General features: G+C 46.5%; 1 long non-coding RNA gene across 1 annotated transcript in view; it reads right to left on the minus strand.

The window, feature by feature from the left end:
- LOC123626829 overlaps positions 1 to 6774 on the minus strand; it is a 34991-nt gene extending 28217 nt beyond the window's left edge. The window contains exon 1 of the long non-coding RNA XR_006731033.1: positions 6695 to 6774. This is a non-coding gene — a long non-coding RNA (uncharacterized LOC123626829). The remainder of the gene's footprint in view (positions 1 to 6694) is intronic.
- Positions 6775 to 15066: the final 8292 nt, after the last annotated feature.

Genomic DNA, 15066 nt, shown 5'->3' on the forward strand with positions numbered 1-15066 from the left:
ATTCTCAATTCAATATTGCACTCAGCCAACTTAACCTTTTAAAAGGAATTTTATTGATGGTGTGTTATGCAGACATCAACATTTCTCCAAAAAAAAAAGAAAGAAAGAAAGAAAGAAATAGGAAGAATTAAATTGCTTTGCTTAGTGATCTTAATTATCTGGAATAATTAGCTCCAGTCAATTCTCCAACAAGAGCTCTCTGGAGAAATCAGTGTTTGGGGAGAGAGGAAGAAGGGAGGAGCCAAGCTGGGGACAAAAGCAAGCATTTGGCAAGTCATTGGGAAATATCTAATTAACCCCGAGAGTGAAACTGACAATCAAAGCCACTTTCTTAATGCTTAATTATTAAAAGCAAATAAAGAAAGTAAATATTCAGGGAGCTAGTCTATGGGGCTCTGGAAAATAGGAGCCACTTTGTGCCAAAGTACTCAATAATCCACAAACATGCAGTGTGTGTACCCTGGGCCTTCGTTCCTGCTAATCTCCATTTAAGGCAGCCTTCCGAGCCATGTCTGCTTAGAAGCTCCTGCCAGCCCTCTGTGCTGTCTCCCCTGACCCACGTTTCTCCCCAACCGGAGAAAATTATTCCCTATGTTTCCATAGCCTTTTGTACATAGCAGTCACTCCATTGTGTATTCATTAGGCAATTCTCTGCCCCCGTAGATTGCAAGGGTTGCAAAATTGGGGTGTGTATTTGTCTCTGAATCTCCGGTGCCTGGTATATCTGGAACTGAGTAGGTGCGTGATAAGTGGAAGCTGAATTAATCTACAGATTAACAGCTTTTTGTACAGAGTCTGTACCTAGTAGGAACTTAATAAATTCTTCCTTGTTTCTTTCGTTCCTCCCTTCCCCTTACCCACTTCTCTCCCTCTTCTTTCTTCCTTTTTTCTTTCTTTCTTTCTTTCTTCCTTTCTTCTTTCTTTCTTTCTTTCTTCCTTTCTTTCCCCTTCCTTCCTTCCTTCCTTCCTTTTTATTTATTTCCCCTTTTAGATTCAACCATTAAAGGTATTGATTCCTGAGCTGCTGGGCCAGACAACAGTGTTCTCCTATGTGAGCTTGTTATTTTGACTTGTGATTGGCTTTCAATAAGCCAATGCAAATTGCAATGGAGTGGCTGAGAAACCCCAGCATAGGGGTGGCCTGGGGGTTATTCCATGCAGAACCCCACTGGGAGAGAAACTTCTGACTTGCAGTCACTATTTTTGTGTGTGAAACTGCAGGCCCCAAAACATTTGAAAGAAGCTTGGGAAAGGAGAGAAGGAGAGAGGGAGGATGAAACTGAATGATGATGTAGCTCCCGGTTATTTTTTAAAACTGGCCTGTGCATCTGTCTTGAGGCGGATCCTGGCAGCTATTTGTAGGATATTTATTCCCGAACTCTGAGCTGAGTCTTGAAAGCTGAGTAAGAATTCACTGGGTGAAGAAAGTGCAAAGACCTTTCAAAAGGAGGGAACAGCACAAACAAGAACAAGGAGGGTGGAACGCCCACCGTAGTGGGGGTGGGAATTCGGGGGGGGGGCAACTAGTTTTCTACACAGTGGTGGTTCTCTGCTATGACACGCACATAGAGATGTCAGACAGGTGGGGTTAAGAAGAGACACGTGTAGTCATTGCGAATTTCTGGGCTTGGGCGTGGCTGAGAGGACGTGATGGTTCCCAGACCTGATGTCCTCACTGGTTTCAGTCTCTGGGCACAATGCCCGCTGCACTTTCATCCTCACCGGGGTGTCCCACAAGCACCCCAGATTTCACATGTGTGAAAATCGATGCTTTATATTTCCCCATAAGCCTTCTCCTCTTAATATCCTGTTAATTGCAGCATTGCTTTCCTTGTGGTCTAAGGGAAAAATCTTGGAAATCTTCTCTGATTGTCTTTCCCTCCCTCCCACACCCAGTCGCCCATCAGATCCTGAAGACTCGGCCTCCCAACATTTCCTGAGTCTCTGCATTCTTCCCCCTTCCAGCCACCAGTGCCTTCATCCTCTCCTCCCTGGGACAGGGGCCAGCCAGCAGGTCCCCTAACCTCCAGCCTTGCTCACCTCAACTCCAACCTTCCTACCTGTATCTCCTCTGCCAGCGTGAGCCGGAACAAGCCCAAACTCCCAGACGTGGACACAAGGACTTGAGCCCTGGCCCCTCCTACCCTTCCTGCTTGGTGTCCACCCACTCCTGTCTTGCATCTTCTACTCTGGTAAATCTGAATGGCCTGGGGTTCCCCCACACTCTGTGCTGTGCCTCTCCTCGGTGGCTTGGCTCCTGCCATTCCCTCTTTCTGAACCTCGTCCTCACTTTTCTTCATTTGGCTCTTACTAACTTTTCAACATTCAGTTCTGGCATCTTCTCTTTCAGCAAATCTTCCTTCACAGTCCTGGCCCCGCCAGCGCCCTCCAGAGTGCTCCCTGTGGACATCCCTGCCTCTGACCTCTCATCGTTGTGCTGACATTACACATTACATGTGCTCTGTCTCTCTAGGCTCCGACTTCCTCAAGGACAGCTGCCACCAGGCCCTACCCATCTTGTAGGAGCAGATCTTAACATGGCACTTGGCACCCAGCAGCTGCACATATGTTTGTCGCTCTGCGCTCTGGGCCAGACCCCCTGAGAGGGCTCTTTTGGCAAACAGAAAAGCTCTGCCCGAGCCAAGACACGCCTGCCTCCAGACACAGCAAACGAAGGTCCAGAGAACAGCCGAGGGCTCCGGAGACTCCGGAGACTCTGGGTCACATCCTCCCACTGGATGGGGGCACTTTACATCCCCAACAATGGCAAGCGTCATCCTTCTCCCCGACTCCAGCTCTCTGCACCATCTTCCCCTGGCAATCTCGCAAGCACAGCAGCGAGCCGACGTTCGAGATGGACTAGAAGGCCCTGAGCAAATATTGGCTCTTGAAAGGTTAATAATTTACAAATGAGCTACAGCTGATTAAAAAAAAAAGTCAGGGCCTCTGGGGCTGGGATACCACACGTGACATGCATGCAGCCAGCCCTCTCCAAAGGAGAACCAAGTGGCAGGGCTGACTCCTTTACAAAAGGTTTAGAAAGGTGGGCAAGACTCCTGTTCTTTCCCATATAACAGGAGTTGTGGGGAGCCCAAGTGTCTGGTCAAACCACAGATATTTTCTAAGCACACAAAAGCCAACAAGATGCAGAACAGCACCCTCCCCTTGGTACCAGCTTGGCAGGGTCCACTCTTCATGCCAGGAAGGACATCCAGAGTTTTTAAGCTACACATGCCTGCCACCCCATCCCATTGGCTTTTGCAATGAGACTCAGACCCCCTTGGAGACTTAGACACCCTTGGAGAGGTAGGTGCCCCTGTGTGATCCTCCTCAGGAGAAGGAAACAAAGTCCCCTGTTTAAAGCTGTCTGGGAATCCACGGGACTTCAGTGGGCATAGAGAGGCACGAGCGAGAAGAAATGGAGGAACAGGAAGGGCCCACGGTGGAGCAGCCCATGCATGCAGGGGTGGGAAAGGAGCCCACAGTGAGCGGCAGAACCAGAATTATTTGGTCTGGAAAGGAGGTGGCTGGGAAGAGAGAGGAAGATGGCTGTGTTCAGCCCGTGATTACCATAACAAGAAAAATTCAGAGAAAGTTCGAGAGGATGAAATGAACATCTGCTTCAGGAAAGAAATTACTGGGTTTGGACATGAAGAAATTGTGTTGTGCTGCAAGGCTAGTGTTTTTCTCCCTGGCTCTACTCCACTGTCTGGGCTGGCACATACGGAAGGTAGATCAACAGAAGACAGCAGTTAGTAATTTTAGTAATTTTCTCAGGTGAAGGACCAGGAACTCATCTTGCGTAATGGTTCATAAAAGCTATGCTAAGAAAAAGCCCATTTTGGCAGCGAGAAAGGTCGGATTGTGCTTTCCTTACCCCATTGCCCAGAGTAGAATCCAGAACAGCACACACATGATCACACTCATTCACACTGGCACACGCACATACTCAGACACACACGTGTGCTCAGACTTGCACAGACACTAAACAAGCACAACCACGCATGCTCACACTTGCATGCACACACATGCTCACAGCTGCAAACACACACACACTCATAGGTAAGCCCACCGGGAAGGGAGCCAGAGGGAACAGACAACCATCCCTGAGGCTGGGGAGAACCGATGGGAACCGAGGCAGAAGTCCTGCTGGGAAGGCTTTTAGCCCTGTGCTTCCCCACATCTGAATGTCCTGAGTGATCATGTTCACACACCTCCAAACCTTACCCACCTGGAGGGCCCCGTGGCCAGAGGGGCTGCCCAAGCCCCCATTCCCTGCCAGCTGCTTCCACTGCAGCTGTACTCTGAGGATAGCTCCTCTGGCCATGGCGGATTAGTTTAGGAGCTGGACTCCTGACACACAGCTTGGTTAATCATATTATATCTCCTGGAAATTGAAGGTTTGACCAGAAAAACGAAGAATCACTGAATCATGCTGACAGGGGAACTTTCAAGGGGAGGGCTGCAGATTCTGCTACAGGGTCCCTGGGGAATCCCTGCTTCCTACCTACCTGAAATTTATTCCTTGAGTTCTTCCAAAGATTCTATGAGATAGTACAGTCTACCTCCTATGAACATCTTTTGTTAGTGTTAGTAACACTAGATTAGCTTTGCTTTAATTTACTTGCAAACAAAAAACTGATACACCATTCTAATCCTCTTCAATACCCACTCTGCCTATGCCTCCAGCCAGAAGCAATCCGTTCATCTTCAGAACACCCGGAGCATTGTTATGGCTTCATTTTCTTCTCTGTACCATTTATTTCTCTCTTACTTTCAATACCAGACCATAAGCTCCTTGAAGGTAGAAGCCATGTCTTATTTATCGTTTTAGCCACGTGACACATAGCACGGTGTCTTGCACACAATAGTTTTTAATAAGCATTTGTAGTACGAATGAGAAAATGCATGATTGAATAAATGAGGTAATGAATAAATTGTCTCAGGTGATGGTAAGTATTTCTTTTATTTTTTATTTTTCCCCCAGAAATTTATGGGGTCATGATCCTAGAAGCTAAACATCCTCCCATGTGAATCAGTTCATTTCATCTCAACATACCTTTGCTGACAATCAACTATGTGCCAGACTCTGTACAAAAGGGATACAAAAATGAGTAAGACATAGCCTCTGTCCTTACAGAACCCATGGTGTCACTGGACGGAGGGTGGGGGGTGGAGTGAGGCAAAGGAACACACAGCCCTGCACACCCTGTTCCCGGAGCAGCAGAGGTGGGAAAGTCACATATCGTACCTCCACCCCAATCTTGCAACAAGACCATATTAAAAGCCATCCTTCAAGGCTGAGTAAGATGTTTATAACCTGATAGACGATGGCTGGCAAACTCATTTCATCATAAATATCACAGCAGATAATATACTTCAGCATAAGTGATGCATCTGCCTAAGCCAGGGTCCTCAGGGTGAGTAATGCTCCTCCCATATGGGCTTCTGAAAGGTAAGCAAATTATGGGCCGTAATTACCTGACATTTGATTTTCCTTTTTATGAGCTTTTCTTCACTCTAACCACACACAGAGTGGGAGGATAGAGCATACAGTTGGGACTTAAAGAAGGGAAGAAAAGGGGTCTGCTCCCTCGGCAGCGAGACGGATGTCGCATGAACAAGAGAAGCTGGCATTTCTGTAGCGTCGCACTGGAATGAAAGGAAAGGCTCAGCAAGTGGGAAGATGTGCAGAAAGTGGAGGAATCAGGAAAGGGAGAACACGGTGATGTCTCAAGCACACGCACTTTTAGAAGATGTCTAAGACATCAAAGGGATTCTCTCTCTCTGAAACATACGTATCACACAGACATGCACATGCTGTGCAGACGAAATTCTACATCTCCCAGCTGCCGTCCGTTGCAAAGCTCGGGCCATATCTGCACACTCTCCAACCTACTGTGCATCCTGAATTTGACCCCTTCTCCTTTCTGAATGCAGCGTTTCCTGTCTCCCCTCTAAAGCTCTGCCTTTAACTTCAATTCCACAAATCCTTCACCTCCTGATAGGCTCCTGCCTGCTCTCATCAATTGCTCCACCAAAATGTTCCCTCCACAGACATGTTATTCATATTCATACTTAAAAATGAAACCTGTCCTTGCACAGTGGATTAGATTCTATTGGATTAGCAGCTTCTCCTGAGGGGTCAGAGAAATATTTCAAGATGGGAAGGAAGTATGCTATAAAAAATAAATAAATAAATCCACAAATAAGAGGATTGCAGTACGATACAGTAGAATAATCTCTAGATTGGACATCAGGAAATCTGGGTTTAATTAGGACCTTCACCATTTCTTATGCAAGTGATGTTTCTTCACTTCCCTTCAAATTAGTTTTCTCCTCACTTAAAAATGAGAATCACCTACTTGGCAGGTTGTTCTGAGGATCTGATGTAATAATATCCAAAAACGTCTGTGTCACCTTCTGGGTTTAATAAATATTTATTGCATCCCAGCTTCCTAAGTCTGGATAATAAAGGGCTAAAAGTGTGCACAGAATTCTTTGCCATACTTTTGGAAGTTCTTTCACATTAACAACCTTCTCCAGAGGCAAGCAAGGCGAAAATGGGTTCTTCATTTTATCAGTGAACACACTGGAGGAGCACAGAGAGGTTAAGAGACTTGCCCAGAGCCACATGGAGATTTAAAACCAGATTCTTGAGCCTTTCTGTGGTTCTTGCAGAAAGCATACTCACCTGGGAGGATCGGGTCTAAAGGGGGTCCCGTTTATGAAATATTTACAAATCCCTGACACTTCTGAGCAGAGGAGCAGCCCCCATGGCAATTGAGCTGTAAGTCCAGCAGATGTGAGCTTTGCCCTCAAAGAGAAAGAGAAGGATTCAGCTGATAACTGATGCTGAAAATGCAGTGGGAGAGGTTAATGGTTTGAATCTGGCGGGGGGAAATGGGCTGTGGATTGGGAAAGAGAAGTGTGCAGGAACCCAGTGATAAATGTAGTCATTCCCTGGGGTACCACAAACTAGGTGGCTTAAAACCACACACTCCCTCACAGTTCTGGAGGCTAGAAATCCAAACTCAAGATTTCAGCAGGCCCGTGTCCTCTCCGAAGTCTCCAGGGAAGAATCCTTCCTGCCCCTTCCTGGCATCTGGTAATCGCCAGCAATCCTCGGTGTTCCTTGGCTTGTAGATGCATCACTTCAATCTCTGCTTCGAGGGTCACTTGGTGTTCTCCATGGGTGTGTCTGTTTTTGTGTCTCTTCTCCTCTCTTTATCAGGATTTTATTAAAATTGGATTAAGGGCACACCCTACTCCAGTATGACCTCATCTTAGCTACTAACATCTGCAATGACCTTATTTTCAAGTAGGATCACCTTCTGGAGCTCCAGGTAGAACATTAATTTTGGGGAGACATTATTCAAAACAGTGCAATAAGGACATGAGGGCCAAGCCGGGAGGAAGACTAGAAACCTGAGCAGAGAAAACTAGAAGAAGAGAGAGACCATGAGACAGAAGACAGACAAAAGCAGAGAATGAGGCAGAGACCAGAGGAGACGGAAATGAAGAGATGAGTGAGGAAACAGGAAATGTGTTTAAAGATTGGCCCCAAAATATGCACATTCTCTCTGCCTAGATGCTCAGTGGGAAGCCCTAAAGCTGTTACTGGGGCCTGAACTACATCACGGAAAGTGGCCCACATATTCTCTTGGGTTAATAGATGACCCCAGTAAGACAGACCAGCTAGTTGGGGTTCCTGGGAACCCCTAGTAGCTCCCACATTCCCACCTCCTCCTACAACTCTGATTCCAGAGTCCAGGTTTAAAATTGAGAACTTGGTTGATGGTCAAAAAAAATATTTTTTCCCAAAACCCAATTCCAAGGCAGTTTCCTGTTCATTTACCTCCTACTGACAAGAAAATGGGCCACCCAGGAGATGTGATGACAGTTCCCCCTGAAGAGCATATGTTCCTCCCACCTCTGGCAGGCTGCTAGGGGTCAGCCTGTACCCATTATTCATCCAGCCAGATGTCACCCATTGTTATTTTTCAGATCCCATGTCCGGGTCTTTTCCAGCTTCCTGGAGTTTTCCAAAGATCTCTCTCCAAAGGGAAACTAGTCACTTTAGCATCAGGCAAAACAGACAGCAGGCAAGAGGAATCATAAATTAGCAGCAGGAAGGAGGCTTTGGGGGTTGGTATCTCCATCCAATCCCTCTGAGGTTGGGATCCTGCCTCAGCCCAGTGGTTTTTTGTGATGTGGTCCCCTTTGCCCGCTGCCAGAGTTGGTCTTCCTCTGAGCTCTGGCAGCCTAAGATTCCTCCTGTTACCTGCTCATCGTGGCAGCTCAACATAGCACAAGGATGTATTTCAGAGTCGGTCAGATCTGCATTTGAACCCCAGCTCTAACACTTCCTGCCTGTATGAGCTTGGTGGGCTTCTGTACTTATTAAGGTCTCTCTTGTGGTTCTCAAACACTAGAATGTAAGTCCATAAATATCTGCCACCCTAACGTGTTTGTTAAAAGAGCAGATTCCTGCTTTCCACCCCTCAGAGATTCAATTCATTAGGTCTGAGGCGATTCTGATGCAGGTGGTGCACAGACCACATCTGAGAACCACTGCCCGCCCAGGTGCCCAAGTCCTGTCCATTCTTGATGTGGTTTTGTCACTCATTCTATCAGTACCTCCCAGCGTTCAGGTGGACTTGGGGTTTGAGTGAGGACTATGACGATGTCCTCTTGTGTTCCAACTAGAAGTGGGAACCCTAGATTCCCCTTCACCCCAGACCTCCTGTGTCAGAATCTCGGGAAAGTAATGGAATGGAACTGACATACAATTCATCAAAGTTCCATATGTATCTCTTATATAAGCCTTTGGGTCCAAGGCCCTGCATCACCGCTTCAGTACCAGACTTGACTCCAGCCCCCTTCCTGCCGTAACTCCCCACCTCCCTGCCCTGAGCTCCACCCATACCCTTAACCCCTCTCTGCAGCCTTACAAAAGAATGGGGCACCTGCTCTTGACAGATGCCACTTCTAGCTCCCTCTCAAAGAAACTACGTGTTTCTTCATTTTCCAAGATTTTATCCATATCCATTTGGCAGGAGAGTAGATTTCATCATGATCCTCACCCACATGGACAAGTACCCAAGATTTAATATCTGTTGGTCAATAGCTGCTTTCCTAACTAATAGCTCTTGATGACCATCTAGAGAAGAGTATGACCTTCTTATCCACCTGGTCCCCTTTGCTGGCACTCACATATGCTATAAAAACTGGATGCCATGAAGCCCACATACCTTATGACTACGCTTCTCCCAACGGAGCACAGAACAATTGTAGCCATGGTTGGGATATGGCAGACTGTCTTCTCCATCCTCAAATTCCATTCCTTATTTCACCTCCTCCATGAAGCCTTTCCTGATTCTAGTACTTTATGCTACTTTTCCTTCTCTGACTTCCTACCACACACCACATCCTAGAGTTTAGCATTGGACTGTGTTTGACTTTGGTATTCGCTCCATCTGTTTTGTTTGCAGACTTCTTGCTTATCCAGCAAGACTGCAGGCACTCTGAGGACAGGATACAGATTTTAGGCTTTCCAGAATGAATCAAGGAAGCAGAGACACAGATCTAGGATCTGCTCAAGGACCTCACACTGGAGTGAGATGGGGACTTAGGACACTGCAGAGGCAGAGTCCAGCAGCGTCATCCCTTCAGGGAGAAGTTGAGGTACAATATTAAAGGCTATCATGACCCTAGACAAGACTTAGGTCACAGATGCTGGGAAAATCCACTGCTGAGGGAGAACAGCAAAGGACAGCACAGGACAAAGAACCCAAGTGTCAGTTGGTGTTTAAGACTCAGGCAGTAGGAAGTAGTGACCACCCAAGGAATGTCCACTACCAGCTGGACCCCAAGCAGTGGGCCAGGGCATGACCCACCAGTCCTGCAGATCCAGGGAGAAGCAGGATAGTGTCCCCAAGGCACCAGGATAGGACTCAACTTAGGTAACCAGTATTAGGGACAAGACTGGGCTTATGGACAGGAAAGTCATCAAAATTACAGAGTGCAGGCATTCAGACAGAGGAGAAGAACTGTCTCAAATGCTGACCCTCTTCAACCCCTTAGCAGCTCCTCTGGTCCTCCCACTCCATCCCACCACCTCAGGAGGGTCCTCCAGGATGGAGAGTTGATGCCCTCTCTCTCCTGACATGAGCTCTGTGGCTGGTCCTTCTCTTCGTATCTGATCCCAGCTATCTGCCTGACCTTGTGAACTGGGCAACTTGAACTATGTCTTCATGCCCGGGTTTCAAGACTCCAACTTTGTTCCCCTTTGACTCAAGTCTGCAGTGGCAGAAGTGGCAGAAGTGGGGTCCTGGCTGGCACCGTCTAACCCCACAGCCCCTGGAGTCATGCTAAGATCATACCTAGTGTCCATCCATTCCAACACATCAGATAAGCCCAGCTCACCCAAGCAAGTGCACACCAGGAGGATGTAAAAAAACAAAAATCCCTGCTGGTGAGCCTGTTTCAGAATTCATCTAGACTTCCCAGATATCCTCTCTGTCACTCCTTACTTTCCTCTTCTCTTAAGACCAAAGAGATTTAGGTTCAAATCTACCAAAAATGTGGGCGGTAAAGCCTATGTATAAGAGGCTTCTGTCCCCAGTCTCTAGGGGCCAGCTAGCTAGCCTGCGGTCCTCCGATCTCAGAGTAGACTCTGAGAGCCAGTGCTCAATACTGATTGACTTGACTTGGCCACTTGACTTGTGACTAAGGATATCAAGCTGTAGACAAGGGCCCTTGAAAGCAAGAGGGAGGGACATCAGCACAGTGTTTGTGGGAAGGTCTGGTAACCTATTTGCAAGGCTAGATGCAAACTCTCTTGAAAGACAAATCACCATATAAATATTTTAGCATCGTAACAGCATTAAGGCATGAGTCATGCTCAAAAGATGGATGAAAAAGCAAGGAAAGAGGGACACCAAGGAGGCAGAATAATGGCGCAGCTAGGACCTTTTACTCAGGCCAGTTGGCCCAGACTCTGTGTCAAGGTGTTAGTATATTTTTAATCACTTTACTATTACTTATAAAAACCATTAGCAGGTGCCTGATGGAAGAAGAAAATAATGATTCAAGCATGAGAGTCATTTTCCAATTGATTTCCTTTCTCTTCATTTCCTTTTGACCTCAGTGGAGAACGCATAGTCTCACTATTCAAAGAAACCATAACTCAGTCCTCACTCATGGACTTTGTTTAAGAAAGTACTTAATATTTTTCTTCTTATGTCCCAGGGAACTACATTTGAGGTGTTTAATCATCTTTACAGCCCCCAAATATTTGGGATTTATGGAAAGCATTTAAACTCGGTTGAAAAAAATAAAAACAGAGTGTCCTAAATTCAGGGTAAATTTTTACTCTCGTTATGGGTGTTAATTTATGATTTGACAATGACTTCAAGGCTTTACGTCAAAACCTCTGAGGCTTGTATTTTCTTATTATTCAACCTGGTTTTATTCTCAGTGTCAAATGAATCACACATTCAATCACACAGAGCCCAATGCTCCCCTCCACCCACATAATTCAGCGTCTTAGTCTATGGAATTATGAACCCCCTGGAAAGAAGACCAAGGTAGTCCTTGTGGTATCTCATTCCCCCTGGTGATGAAAATGCCTAATCCTTCAAAAGACTGATTTTTGAGGGGGCCAATGCTCCCTAAGCCCCAAGGCCAGAGCGTCTCAGCTGCCATTAGTAAGGTTCCTGGCCACCACAATACCATAAGGAATTATTCCAAAGGAATGATGCAGCTTCTGGAAGAGTTGATCTATATTCACTAAAATGGCTTTGATTCATTGGTTTCTGTGGCTGTAGATGCTTCACAGATGCTTCAGAGGGAGGGGAAGATTTGGGGGCCTAAACTTGAGCAGTCATGCCTTCTCACCATTAGGGGAGAGACAAGAAAAGTGGTTAAAACCAATCAGGGAGGTGAGGATTCAAGGCAAATTTGGGATGGCAAGGAAAATCCTAATGCACACCACCCCCCAATCGTCCTTGCTCCCACCCAAGGCTGCCGGCACTCTCCAGAGCATCTCTACAGCTACCATTTCAAGGCAGAGCACAAGCTCCATTGCTCACACTGGCTTTGAACTTCTGGATGGCCTTGATTTTGTTCCTCTGTCTTCCCACCTAGATTCTCCCTTCCTGACTAGCCCCTTCCAACTGATGACTTGTTTCGATAGTCTGTCTGGATGTGGGGTGCAACTGCTCCACAAGGTGACCCCCTCAGTCGCATATTCCTCACCTGTAGACAAGTAATGGCTTCACCTTCACACCTGCCCAAGTCCCCAAGACTCCCCTTGTGGAGGGGAGATTAGACAGTCTGTGTAACTGACATTTCCCAAGGGAGGACAACGTGTGGCCCGGGCTGTGCCACGCTCTGCTCCCTTCCTGTGTCTCTTACCTCCCATCCAGTGCACACCCACAGGAAGCCACTCCAGCCTGCTCTCCCAGAGCTGAGCTGTGCCCTGGCTGTCCTCCTCCACCTTCCCTGTCACAGTCAGCCTTCACGTGTCCCACCAGAGCCTGCTAGGTCAGAGAGATACTGACTTCTGATCGGCCAAAAACTGAAGTAACTTTTCAAAAGCATATTTAAGGGACAGTATCTTAACAAAGGAACGAGAGGTAGAATTACAGAACTTCAACTAGCTGGATGGAGGAATTATTTTAGGGAAAAATCATTCAGTGATATTGTTCAAATCATCTCATAGAGGATGAAAAGATGCTCTCAGAAAGGAATAAACTACCATTTATTTAGTACCTATTATGTGCCATACCCAGTGATGGGCTTTCCTCATACATTATTTTATTTTAACCTATAAATAATTTATCAAAATATCATCTTTCTTTTACAAAACAGAAACTGAAACTTAAAGAGATTAAGATAATTAACTCATGATACTCAGCTAGTAAATTGCAGAGCTGGGATTCAAAGCCAGCTCTGTATTTTCTCCTAACTTCAGAAATTTTCTACCCTGACACTTCTGCCATAGTAGGCTTTTGGCTTCAGGCAGCCACTTGTATTGACGTTGACATTCTTTTCTGAGCAGGAGCTGGTGGTGCCATGGGACACCTTTCTTCATCCCCACTCCCGAGCCCTGATGCCACCTGCCACTCTAGTGAAACACGTAGTTGAGCTGGCCACACTGGTTCTTGCCACAGGCCCACTAGGGGGCAGACTACCTGGCCCAGGACCCCGTCAACACCTTGGAGCAAGGACCTTTTCACTTTCAGAGACCCTAGAACCTCTCCAGCGCCGTGTCTTGCTCTTGACTCTGCAGAGCCGCTCCTCTGAGGCAAGGTTGCAGAAGAGAAGGATCTGGATGTGGGCCCCTAAAGAAACTCCCCACTAGACAACTGCTCCAGCTTAATCAATCTGGAAATTCAAGCTAATTTTTCTCCATCCTCCTACCTATCTAAGAAAGAAAAGTGCAGAGGTCAAGGAGAACAGGGAGTCATCTTAGCTTCTAATCATTCCACTTCTTACCATGAACACGATCCGTTCAAGGGCAAGAGACCTGTGGAACTGCCATTGAAATGGTTGAGTGTTTAAGAAGCAGGAACGAAAACACATGATGCTCCTAAGAAACCGTTATTAGCAAAAAACAGCCTCATATCAACTCAGAAAGTCCCAGTAGAGCTGGATGACCCCTTCCCAGCCCCAGGGGTCATCCGTTCACCCAACAGTCCCCAACCTTTTTGGCACCAAGGACCAGTTTCTTGGAAGACAATTTTTCCATGGATGGGGAGGTGGTGGAGCTCAGGTGGTGATGCAAGCGATGGGGAGCAGCTGTAAATACAGATGAAACTTCGCTCACTCACCTGCTGCTCACCCCCTAGGCCCCCAGTTCCTAAATTTTATGAAGACAATTTTTCCACCAATGGGGCAAGCAGGCGGTTGTGGAGCTCTGCAGCCCAGTCCCTAAGAGGCCATGGACCAGGGGGCTGGGGACCGTGGCATTTACCTATTTATGATTCAGAGATTGTCACTACTGACTCAGCCTATTTCCCATGATAAACGTTGTCCACCTACCAAACTGGATTTAAGGCCTGTTAGTGGAAGAGCTGCCAATAGCCACTCATACCAGCACCGGGAAGATGCTCTCCTCTCTCCCTCCTTCTACCACTTAGCTTCTCCGGGAAGAAAGGCTTAATGAAGGAGCTCTTAAGACCCCCAGGATCCATGACTCACACAGTGGCTAGCCGTAGGAACCCACCTTCCTCAAGTCCAAGTCATTACCTTCTCTGGACCTCTCTGGCCAAGTATAAAAGGCAAAGTATAAAGCAATTAAAGCAACAAGAAAAAATCAGGCACATTATAGTGGATTGAATTTTGTCCCCCCAAAACACACGTTCAAGTCCTGGTCCCCTAGGGTCTGTGGATGTGAGCTTGTTTGGAAATAGGGTCTTGGCAGATGTAGTCAAGTTGAGATGAGATACTGGATTAGAGCATGTCATAAATCAAATGATTAGTGTCCTTATAAAGAGAGGAAGATGTGGAGACACACAGACAAGCATGGAGAGAAGGCGGGCATAGGAAGGAGACAGAAATCAGAGTAATACAGCTACAAGCCAAGGAACGCCAAGGAGTGCCAGCCCCCACCAGCAGCCAGAACGCAGCAAGGAAGAATTCTTCCTTGGAGTCTTCAGAGGGAGCCTGACTCTGCCAATGCCTTAATATCAGACATCTAGCCCCCAGAACTACAAAAGAATTAATTTCTGTTGTTTTAAGTGACCCAGTTGGTAGAAATTTGTCATGGCAGTTCTAGGAAACTAATATATATACCACAGGGGTAAAATGGCAAAAAGATATGAAAAAACAAATCAGGAGAGAAGAAATGTTAACAACAATAAAAGTATAAACAATATTCAACCTCAGTGGTCATAAAAGAAACGTGACTTAATACAATGGCGTGCCCTTTTGACTTTGCAGATGGCAAAGATTAAAAAAATGATAATGCCTGGTGTTAGCAAGGGGACAGGAATGGACATCTGTACGCTCCTATTGAGAATAAGTGGGAACAAATCTTCTGGAGAGTAATACGGTAAT

Source organism: Lemur catta, chromosome 23, assembly GCF_020740605.2.
Source record: "Lemur catta isolate mLemCat1 chromosome 23, mLemCat1.pri, whole genome shotgun sequence".
NCBI lineage: Eukaryota > Metazoa > Chordata > Mammalia > Primates > Lemuridae > Lemur > Lemur catta.